The sequence below is a fragment of the Bos javanicus genome, chromosome 29 (assembly GCF_032452875.1).
Source record: "Bos javanicus breed banteng chromosome 29, ARS-OSU_banteng_1.0, whole genome shotgun sequence".
Taxonomy (NCBI): Eukaryota; Metazoa; Chordata; class Mammalia; order Artiodactyla; family Bovidae; genus Bos; species Bos javanicus.
The window spans coordinates 50,540,767-50,551,218 of NC_083896.1; positions in this window are offsets into that span (position 1 = coordinate 50,540,767).

Consider the following 10,452-nt stretch of genomic DNA (forward strand, 5'->3'; position numbering starts at 1 on the left):
GGCTCAGAGAGTAAAGAATCTATCTGTAGCGTGGGAGACCCTGGGTTCGATCCCTGGGTTGGGTAGATCCAGGTTGGGTATGGCAGCCCACTCCAGTATTCTTGCCTGGAGAATCCCATAGACAGACGAGCCTGGCAGCTACAGTCCATGGGGTCGCAGAGAGTTGAACACGACTAGGCAATCGCACCCCACTCCAGTACTCTTGCCTGGAAAATCCCATGGACGGAGGAGCCTGGTAGGCTCCAGTCCATGGGGTTGCTAAGAGTCGGGAACGACTAAGCGACTTCACTTTGACTTTTCACTTTCATGCATTGGAGAAGGAAATGGCAACCTGCTCCCGTGTTCTTGCCTGGAGAATCCCAGGGACGGTGGAGCCTGATGGGCTGCCGTCTATGGGGTCGAACAGAGTCGGACATGACTGAAGCGACTTAGCAGCAAGCAACTAACACATCCACTCCAGTGTTCTTGCCTAGAGAATACCCTGGACAGAGGAGTGAGGTGGACTACAGTCCTTGGGATCGCCAAGAGTCAGACAGGACTGAGCGACTTTCATGAAACATCTCATAACTCAAAGTTAGTTCTAAATCAAAAAACATCATTTAGAATTTGAGTTTGCAAAAAAAAAAAAAAAAAACCAGAAGTATTTTTTTTTTAAATAACACTTGGTCAAATAGGATCATAGGTCACTGTGAAGCAATGCTTAGTTATTCATTTAACCAAAGTAACAAAGACTTCATAGCCAAATAAGAAAAAGGTTATATATGTTGTAAAAATCCTTAGTTACACAATATAAAATCTTTGTTTTTGTAAACATAGTACATTAGAAAGAAGGTAAAGAAAAACTTTACATTATAAAGTTTATAAAGAAAAATTATAAAATTATAAAGAAAATCCCTGTTGACAATTTCTCATTAAGATCAGCCCAATAATCTGCCGCATGTACTGAAGCCTGCACGCCCGAGACACCGCTCAGCCACGAGAGAGGCCCCCACGAAGAGAAACCCACACACCTCAGCGAGGGGCAGCCGCTACTCAGCGAAGCCAGAGAGAAGCCCTGGGGAGAGAGGACCCAGTGCGGCCAGAAGAAATAAACAGACAGTTTAGAAAGCTCCCATTAAAAAAAAAAGGATCAGACCAATAATCTAGGGAAACTTTTCCTTTCAACAGAGAAAGTTTGTTTTTATGATATTAAAGATGACTGACTTAGAAGTGTTGAATTCATTCTGATCTTAGCCAGTTCTGACCACACATAAAGTTCCTTTCTAAAGATTCCTTTTTGGTTTTGTTTTGCTTACAAACCTTCTACAATTTCCTGGGTCCGTACTGTTTGTCCCTTGTTTTATTTCCCATTTAGAGATATTTTCCTTATTAATCTCAGTAGTTTTAATTATATATATTAATTAGAATTTTAACCCTTAAAAACTTTTGTTTCTAGTAAGGAGTAAGAAATTATGGGCTGTCTTTTGCGTTAGCATTCTGTAGACTGCCGGACTGAACACTTTTATAATTTCTAGGAACATGCACTTTCTCACAGATAATTACGCAGGGTAGTATCACATTTATTTACTAATAGTAGTCCTGAATATTTTCAGTTTCTCTGTAAAAGGAAGTCTACGTACAGTAATTGTACTTCTCCCGTAATTGGGCTTCCCTGGCGGCTCAGCTGGTAAAGAACCCGCCTGCAATGCAGGAGACCTGGGTTCGATCCTTGGGCTGGGAAGATCCCCTGGAGAAGGGAAAGGCTGCCCACTCCAGGATTGTGGCCTGGAGGATTCCAGGGACGGTCCACGGGGCCGCAAAGAGTCGGGCGCAACTGAGCGACTTCACTTTCATTTTCATATGCAGTCGTTAAAGTTTCAGCATCTTATTCCCATCTTATATAAGATGGGAATGATCTAGATACTTAATAAACTTCCATCATTTAACAAAACTCCGAAGTTTCCAGTTACCAAAAAGTTTGGAGAAGCTATTTTTAAGTATCATAAAACATAATTATTCTTAAATAATTCACCTAACAACTCTTATTTACATTAAATTCACTTATGAAAATATCATCATGTCAACTATTTTTTGACAAATTTTATAACAAAGATAAAATGAATTTTTTGATTTTAGTAAACTTAGGTACAATAAAAGTAATCATACTTACTGTTGATGACTCTGAAGAAATGTCTGTATTAATTAAACCAACAAACTCGTTTTAATATCAGATATTAATTTAATGTTGAAAATTCCCAGGTCACATGAACTTGAGATTCATACGGGTTTGTTCTTATTCTATTTCTGAAAACCTATATAAGCACTTGGTTTTCTTTAAGCCAGTTACATAGAGCTCTCTTACAAGTTAATTTTGGCAGTACCGTCCAGAGGTAGAAACATGCCGTATCGATGAGTACACTGATAGGGAAACACGCAGTCACCCAGACAGATGGAGACAGAGGCCTCAGTTTCCATTTCCACACTTGCCTCATGAACCATGCGCACTACAAAACTCACTAGGCTGTAAGTAACAGTTGGGATAAGTTAAGCCTGGCACTCAGAGAGCTAAAGTCTTTTTTTTTTTTTTTTTAATATTCCTGCATTCCTAATCCTTGACTCCTTTTTTTTATTTTAAAAATGTTATTTATTTGGCTGTGCTGGGCCCTGGTCTCGGCGTGTGGGATCTAGTTCTCTGACCAGGGATCCAGCCTGGAACCCTGCATTGGAAGAGCAGAGTCTTAGCCACTGGTTCACCAGGGAAGCCCCAGCTCAGCCTTTTATTATTTGTAGAGAAGAGTTTTCAGATTTGTATCTGCCCTGGACAAAATGCTGGCCACTAGGGAACAGTCACACAGTTAGAGGGTCGTCTCTCCCATCCCCCCAGACAGTCCAGGTCAATCACCGGTGGCCAGTGATCTGATCGATCAGGTCACGAAGCCTCCAGAACAGGGTAAGGACTGGCACTGTCAGCTGTGCCCCTGGAGCCGCCAGGAGCGCCCCCGTCTCCACACCCTGCCCCGAGTTTCCTCCACCCGAATTACTCCTTTTGTGATAAACTGGTCATCTAGTGAGTAAGACGTTTCTCTGGGTTCTGAGCGCCACTCTGGGAAATTAATCAAACCCAACGAGGAAGGAAGTCTTAGGAACTGCAACCTACACCCAGTCGGTCAGAGGCACAGGCAACAACCTGGACCTGTGACTGGCATCTTAAGGTGCAGGCAGGGACAGTCCTGGGGTCTGAGCCTGTTACCTGTGGGGCTGACGCTGTCCAGGAAGACAGTGCTGGAACCAGATCAAATGTGTGGGACGCCCAGCTGGTGTCAGAGAACCACTGCGGGGCGTGGGAAAAAACCACACAAGCGAATACCCAAGAGTAATGAAACGCATCCACGTAAAGCTCGCAGCGGTCACAGCGATGTCACAGCAGCAACAAGCGGAAACAGCCCAAAGGCCCAGCGAGTGACGGATCCACAGCAAGACGCTGTATCCACACAATGGACTGCGGTTTGGCCAAAAGGAGGAACGAAGCAGAGATGGAAGCACGGTCTCAGAGAGGAGCCTGCACGCCGGTGCTCACAGAAGCTTCGTTCACCACAGCCACGAGTGGAGACCAGCCAGGTATCCGCCACTAGACGGACAGACAGCAAACGGTGCTCTGTATGTAATACTGCGCTGTGCTTAGTCGCGTCAGTTGCGTCTGACTCTTTGCGACCCCATGGACTTCAGCCCATCAGGCTCCTCTGTCCACGGGATTCTCTAGACAAAATACTGGAGCGGGTTGCCATGCCCTCCTCCAGGGGCTCTTCCTGACCCAGCGGTCAAACCCTCATCTCCTGCATCTCTGGCATTGCAGGCGGATTCTTTACTGCTGAGTCACTGAGGAAAGTGACTCATCCTATGTACTATTATTAATCCTTAATGTAACATTATTCATCCTTAAAAAGGAAGGACATTCTGACACAGGCTATCGTGTGGAGGAACCTTGAGGACATGATGCTCAGTGAAGACAAAGACAAAAGATCACAAACCACATGGTTCCGTTTATGTGAAATATCCAGAATAGACAAATGCACGAGAGGGGCTGGTGGCGGGGGTGGGGGTGATAACTGCCGAGGGTGCAAGGCTTCTCTGGGGGGAGGGGTGTGCTCTGAAATTGATAGTGGCGGGGACTTCCCTGGCGGGCCAGTGATTGAGACTCCACACCTGCAGTGCAGGAGGCACGGGGGCCATCCCTGATCCGGGAACCAAGGTCCCACATGCTGCACAGCCAAAAGGAAATCAATAGCTCTCAAGCACCTCATGCTGGCTCTGAGGCTCTTTAAAAACAAAAGATTTAAAAAAAATAAAATTGATCGTGGTGATGGATGCACCGCTTTGCGGTTACACTGAAAGCCACTGAATAGGTGGATTACACCTCACCAAAGCTGGGGGAGGGAAGGGAAGCAGGGGTCAGAGGGCCTGGGGGGCTGGGGTGGCCCAGTGCAGGTAAGGTGGGCGGAGGCAGGGCACATGGTGGGGGACGGGCTGGGGTCCTGAAGAAGCATTGCTACCTGCCTGCCAGAATCTCTCCTTCCCTCTTCCTTTAATTCACTGACCAGGAAAGACCTTCCCCAGGAGCTCTGTTCTCTGGATAAAGACAGTGGTGATACCTACATACTTATCTCTATATTTTAGTGCAAAAACATTTTATAAACTTTAAAATACAACCTATTTTTATTTTCCTTAAAAATGAAATTCCCTTGTAATGATATGTTCCTAACATAACTCAATGATGTGTAATATTTGTGTATATTGAATTAAAATTCTCGTCATGCTCAAAAAAAAAAAAAAAAACCAGAGAGTGTGTGGTGAGCCAATGAACGAGTAGCTTCCAGCCTGGATAGGATAAGTGTCTGGTGGCTTCTTTTTCCTCCCCAGCCTGGTAGGACTGACCTGGGGGTGAGCAGCCACCCCCCCCCCACACACACTGCTCCACCCTGCGGGGCCCGCACCCTGGGTTGGCAGGGCCACGGGAAGACCCCCAAGTCTGCAGAGACACACAGGCTCCCTGGGTTTGGTGGCGGTTACAGCAGAAAATCTGGATTGTGCGCATCTTAAAGGTCATGTTTGTAATTTCTTACCTGGCCTGAATTTAGGTGACTAATGCCTGAGGCATGCCCTCGCGGAGGCTACAAGCAGGTGTGTGCAAGTGGCTTCTTTTGTGAAACCTCAGCCTGCAGATGCTGCGAGCTGGGTGGCTAGGCCCCCTGGGCATCCATTCAGGACACGGCCCTCCAGGCGCAGCCAGGGGCCCGAGGGCTTCCCGAGGACAGCCGCCCTGTGTCCTGTTCCTGACATGGCCGGGCTCAGTCCTTTTCCGTATAGAAGACGCAGGTGCTGGCACACAGTAGGGGCACAGAGACGAGCCTCGGACCACGAGGGAGGTGAGGGACCCTCTCTGTGCGTCTGGACCCTGGGGAGGTCCCGACATTGGGAGCAGGATGAGACCCTGAAGAGCGGGGTCGTCCTCCCCACAGACCCCGCCCCAGGCAGCCTCGGCTGGGCTGCCAGACAGAGTTTGCGTTGAATTCCACAGGGCCGGAGCGAGGGGGCGAAGTGGGTGATTAAATGGTAAATTCCACTAGAGGACTGTAAATAGAGACAATATAGGAGCCCCTCCAAGTTAATGATCAGTCAAGAAAACAGGTTTGCTTAGCCACAAAACCTGCGACAGAACCGCCCCCCGCCGCCCTGAAACAAGGAAACAGTGGCGGCATGACACTCACAGCTTGCTTAGCGAGCTCGCCAAGTTAACGATCCTGAGGACATACTCTTGGCACACACACACACACACAAAACAGTCATTGTGGGTCTAGCTGGACCATATGTTGTTGTCGTTCAGTCGCTAAGACACGTTGGACTCTTTGCGACCCCATAGACTGCACCAGACCACGACTCCCTGTCCTTCACCATCTCCCGGAGCTTGCTCAAACTCATGTCCATTGAGTCGGTGATGCCATCCAACCATCTCATCCTCTGTCCTCCCCTTCTCCTCCCGCCTTCAGTCTTTCCCAGCATCAGGGTCTTTTCCAATGAGTTGGCTCTTCCCACCAGGTGGCCAAAGTATTGGAGCTTCAGCTTCAGCATCAGTCCCTCCAGTGGCTATTCAGGGTTGATTTCCTTCAGGACTGACTGGTTTCTTAAGTAGGTGTTCTTTTATTTTCCCCAGGTGATGCTGCCAGTGATGCGGAGCCCAGGTCAGAACCTACCTGTCTCTCCCTTTTAGTGAAATGGCAGCCCTGGTGACCAGGGCCAACACCCACTGTAGATCTTTGTATGTCTCGGTCAGAGAATACACTTTGCATGATCTGAGTCATTTCAGACTGTTTTCTGGCCCAGAATGTGGTCTATCTTCGAAACTGTTCAGTGTGAAAGTGAAAGTGTTAGTCACTCAGTCATGTCCAGCTCTCTGCGACCCCATGGACTGTAGTCCGCCAGGCTCCTCTGTCCATGGGATTCTCCAGGCAAGAGTACTGGAGTGGGCTGCCGTGCCCTCATCCAGGGGATCCTCCTGCCCCAGGGGTGGAACCCTGCAGGGGCCGCCAGGGAAGCCCTGTTCAGTGCACACTTATTGATAAAGATTTGTGTTCCGCTGTTCTTGGATGGAGTTTTCTAGAGATGTCAGTCAGATCCAGCTGTCTGGAGCATCCAGCTGTCTGGATGTCGTCTCATCACTCATCCCTTTACCGGGCTTCCCTCTGTCCCACTGGATGTGGAGCAGAGAGTGTTGAAATCCCCTTAGGCGGTTGTGGGTTTGTCTCTGTCCCCACAGGTCTCTCTGGATTTGCTTCAAGATTCTGAAGCTCTACAACTAGGTATATAAACGTCCAGGATTTCTATGTCCTCTTGATAAGTGCATCCCTTTACCTGCTGAAAACAACCCAGATTGTCCCTGGCGATCTCAAGGCAGAACCTTTCGCGTACTCTGCTCAGTGTTCCGTAGGTTATGTGACTTCTTACTCTGACTTGTGGCAACAGGAACCGTGCCTGGCCCTGCGCGGTGAACGGTGCGATTTCTGTAGTTCTTTCAGCAATGCCCTTTTCCTCCTTGGCAGTTCATCCCGTGCCTGCTCTGGTCTGAACTCAGTTGAAGGCTCCGGGGGAGCCTCTGAAGACAGCAGTCCCTTCTCTGCAGGATCTCCGCTCTGCAAATGCCAGCCTGCCCCACTTCCTCGGACCCTGGCCAAGTCCCCTCAACCCAGGGAGACCCTGCCCTGCCCCCTGGTCACCCTCCTGGTGTGGCAGCCTGCGTTGTCTCTCCGGGCAGTGAGCAGAGCCATCCTAGGGTCCTCATCCCACACAGACCACTGACCTAGGTTGCCTGATGTCCTGTATCTTGAAAACTGCTGCTTAATTATTTTGTGTGGATTTTAAACATTCATACGAGCTGTTCTACAGACATCTACCTTATCGTTTATCCCTGTTGTGCTGCACCCAGAGCGTGCGTGCATCAGATTCCCCCAACGACGGGCAATTAGGCTGCCAGCTCCGCTGCACAAACAACTACACAGCAAAGAGCCTTGAGTGCATCCCTTGTGGGTTAGCGTGAGAAGGTTCCAGAACACAAGCTCAGGTGAGCACTCCTGGGCGTGACTAGTTTGTGAAGCCCCAGAGTGCCTCTGCCAGGCTGACTCCTACCTGAGGCCCCGGCTCAGTTTTCAGCAGCCCTTGGTCTCCCTCCCCACTAAAGGCTACTCTTCTGATGGATATAAGGTGGTGTCTCATTACTGGTTTATTTCTCTTACTCGCTGCGAGTCTGAGAGCCCTTTCCCATACCTGTCAAGCCTTTGGGCTTCCCCTCTTTGAATTCACAACATCTGTCTGTTTATCATCTTGTTGTTGTCCAGTCGCTCAGTCGTGTCCAGCTCTTTGCAACCCCATGGACTCAGAGTCCCAGGCTTCTCTGTCCTTCACTATCTCCCAGAGTTTGCTCACACTCACATTCACTGAGTCAGGGATGTCATCCAACCATCTCGTCCTCTGTCACCTTTCTCCTCCTGCCCTCAATCGTTCTCAGCATCAGGGTCTTTTCGAATGAATCAGCTCTTCGCATCAGGTGGCCAAAGTATTGGAGCTTGGGCATCATCATCAGTCCTTCTAATGACTATTCAGGGTTGATTTCCTTTAGGATGATCTGGTTGGATCTCCTTGCAGTCCAAGGGACTCTCAAGAGTCTTCTCTGGCACCAGAGTTTGCAGGCATCATTTCTTTGGTGCCAATGGCAACCCACTCCAGTACTCTTGCCTGGAAAATCCCATGGATGGAGGAGCCTGGTAGGCTGCAGTCCATGGGGTCGCTAAGAGTCGGACACGACTGAGCGACTGCACTTTGACTTTTCACTTTCACGCATTGGAGAAGGAAATGGCAACCCACTCTAGTATTCTTGCTTAGAGAATTGAGAATTGCAGGGATGGGGCAGCCTGGTAGCCTGCCATCTATGGGGTCGCACAGAGTCGGACACGACTGAAGCGACTTAGCAGCAGCCTTCTTCATGGTCCAACTCTCACATCCATGACTACTGGAAAAATCATAGCTCTGACTATAGGGACCTTTGTTGGCAAAGTGATGTCTCTTGCTTCTTAATACGCTGTCTAGGTTTGTCATCTAGTCTCTTTGCCATTTATGGGAGGTGTTTCTATATTGTGGATATTAATTATTTGTTGGTGTTAGACAACGGTAAACATTTTCATCCTTCACTTGCCTGTTATCCTTTGTCAGACAGATAATAAATGCATGTGCCCCATGGGACTGTATTGTAGACTCGATAGATAAAAGATGCTGAGCACTTAGATCAATACCTGGTGCCTATGAAGCATGCAAAGGTGCCATTTACCTTCAGTCTTACTCAAGAATCCACCCAAAGGTGTACGAAGCACCATGTGGGGCTCTTGGTGCATCGGGACGCCCCATGAATACTGGGCCCGTGGGTGCCATTATGAGGTGAAACTGGACACAGAAGCCACGGAGGGCTTGCCTGCCGTGACAAGTGGATGGACTGGGCACAGCGGGGACTCCACAGGCTGATGTCATCACTCGGGTGACAGACAGCGTCTCGGCCCTGGACGTTAAGTGCTGGGTTTCTGAGCAAATGTAGGCAGTTAGGCGGAACAGCTGGTATTTAGAATTCCCTTCACAGTCGACACTTTCTACAGAAATACACTTGGCAGGACCCTGCCCTCCAGCTCTGCCCCCTCTTCAGTTCTCCTGCCAGAGACGTCTTCTCTGCCCAGCTCTACAGCCCGCAACTTCACTCTGTAAAGCTCCATGATGACAACTTACTATTAATAATACCCTGCTTTGGTTCTCATGCCCACTCTAGGGTTGAAACCCCCTTTTCTGGCCCACCTCTCATTTTTTCTGCCCATTAGCTCCCTCTGCCTTTCTCAGGCATATGAGGTCAGTGCCCTGGTGGCCAGGTGGTGCTGGTGTGATGCACACCTCCTCTCCGTGTTTGTCTTACCGAGTGTCCCTCCTTTCATCCTGTGCATTCTCTCCCGATACCCAAATCCTGTTCAAACCTTCCCACGTCTATCAGAGGCAAAGTGGCAGCCTTTTCTGATTTTATCCTTTACAAACATAGCACAGATACTTGAATTCACCCAATATTCACTGCATCAATTTCATCAGAAATTGCTTTTTTGTTCAGCATAAGGTAGGGGTCGAATGTCAAGTTTTTTCCCCAAGTACAGCCAACTGTTTTAGCACATGTACTACAAGATACTGCTCAGCAGGACCAACACCTTCATAAATCAAGTTTTTGTATTTTATCCCATTGGTGAACTTGTCTATCCCCATATCTATGTCATAGGCTCAATTACTATAGTTTTAGAATACATTTGACATCTCCTGGAACAGTCTCCTCCTGTCTCCGGCTTCTCTTCCTTCTCCTAGAATGTTTTGGCTAACATCCAGCCTTTGTTCTTCTATACAGATTCTAGAATCAGCTTGCTAAACAGTCTTTAAAAAAGAAACAAAACCCTTTACGGATTTTAATGACAATTTCTTTCGTAGGGCAATTTGGGGGACGATCGACATATTTCTGACATTAAGCCTTTCTATCCATGGATATGGTATATAGCTTCCCAACTTATTCCGGTCTTAATGTGCTTTAATAAAATTTTATTATTTTTCCTTAACACTCATAAAAGTTGTAGTTTCGTCTCATCCATTCTGTTGTTGCTCTTTTCAATGATGTTTTACAAAACTGTGTCCCCTGATTATTGACAATATTTATTTTTAATTGAAGGGTAATTGCAATATTGTGTTGGTATACCTATTTTCCCTCCTTGAGCCTCCCTCCCACCTCCCACCCCTCTAGGTGATCACATATCCCCAGGTGGAGTTCCTCAATTTGAGTCATACATCAAATTCCCACTGGCTGTCTATTTTGCATATGTTAGTGTACAGTTTTCCAAGCTACTCTCTCCATTCCTC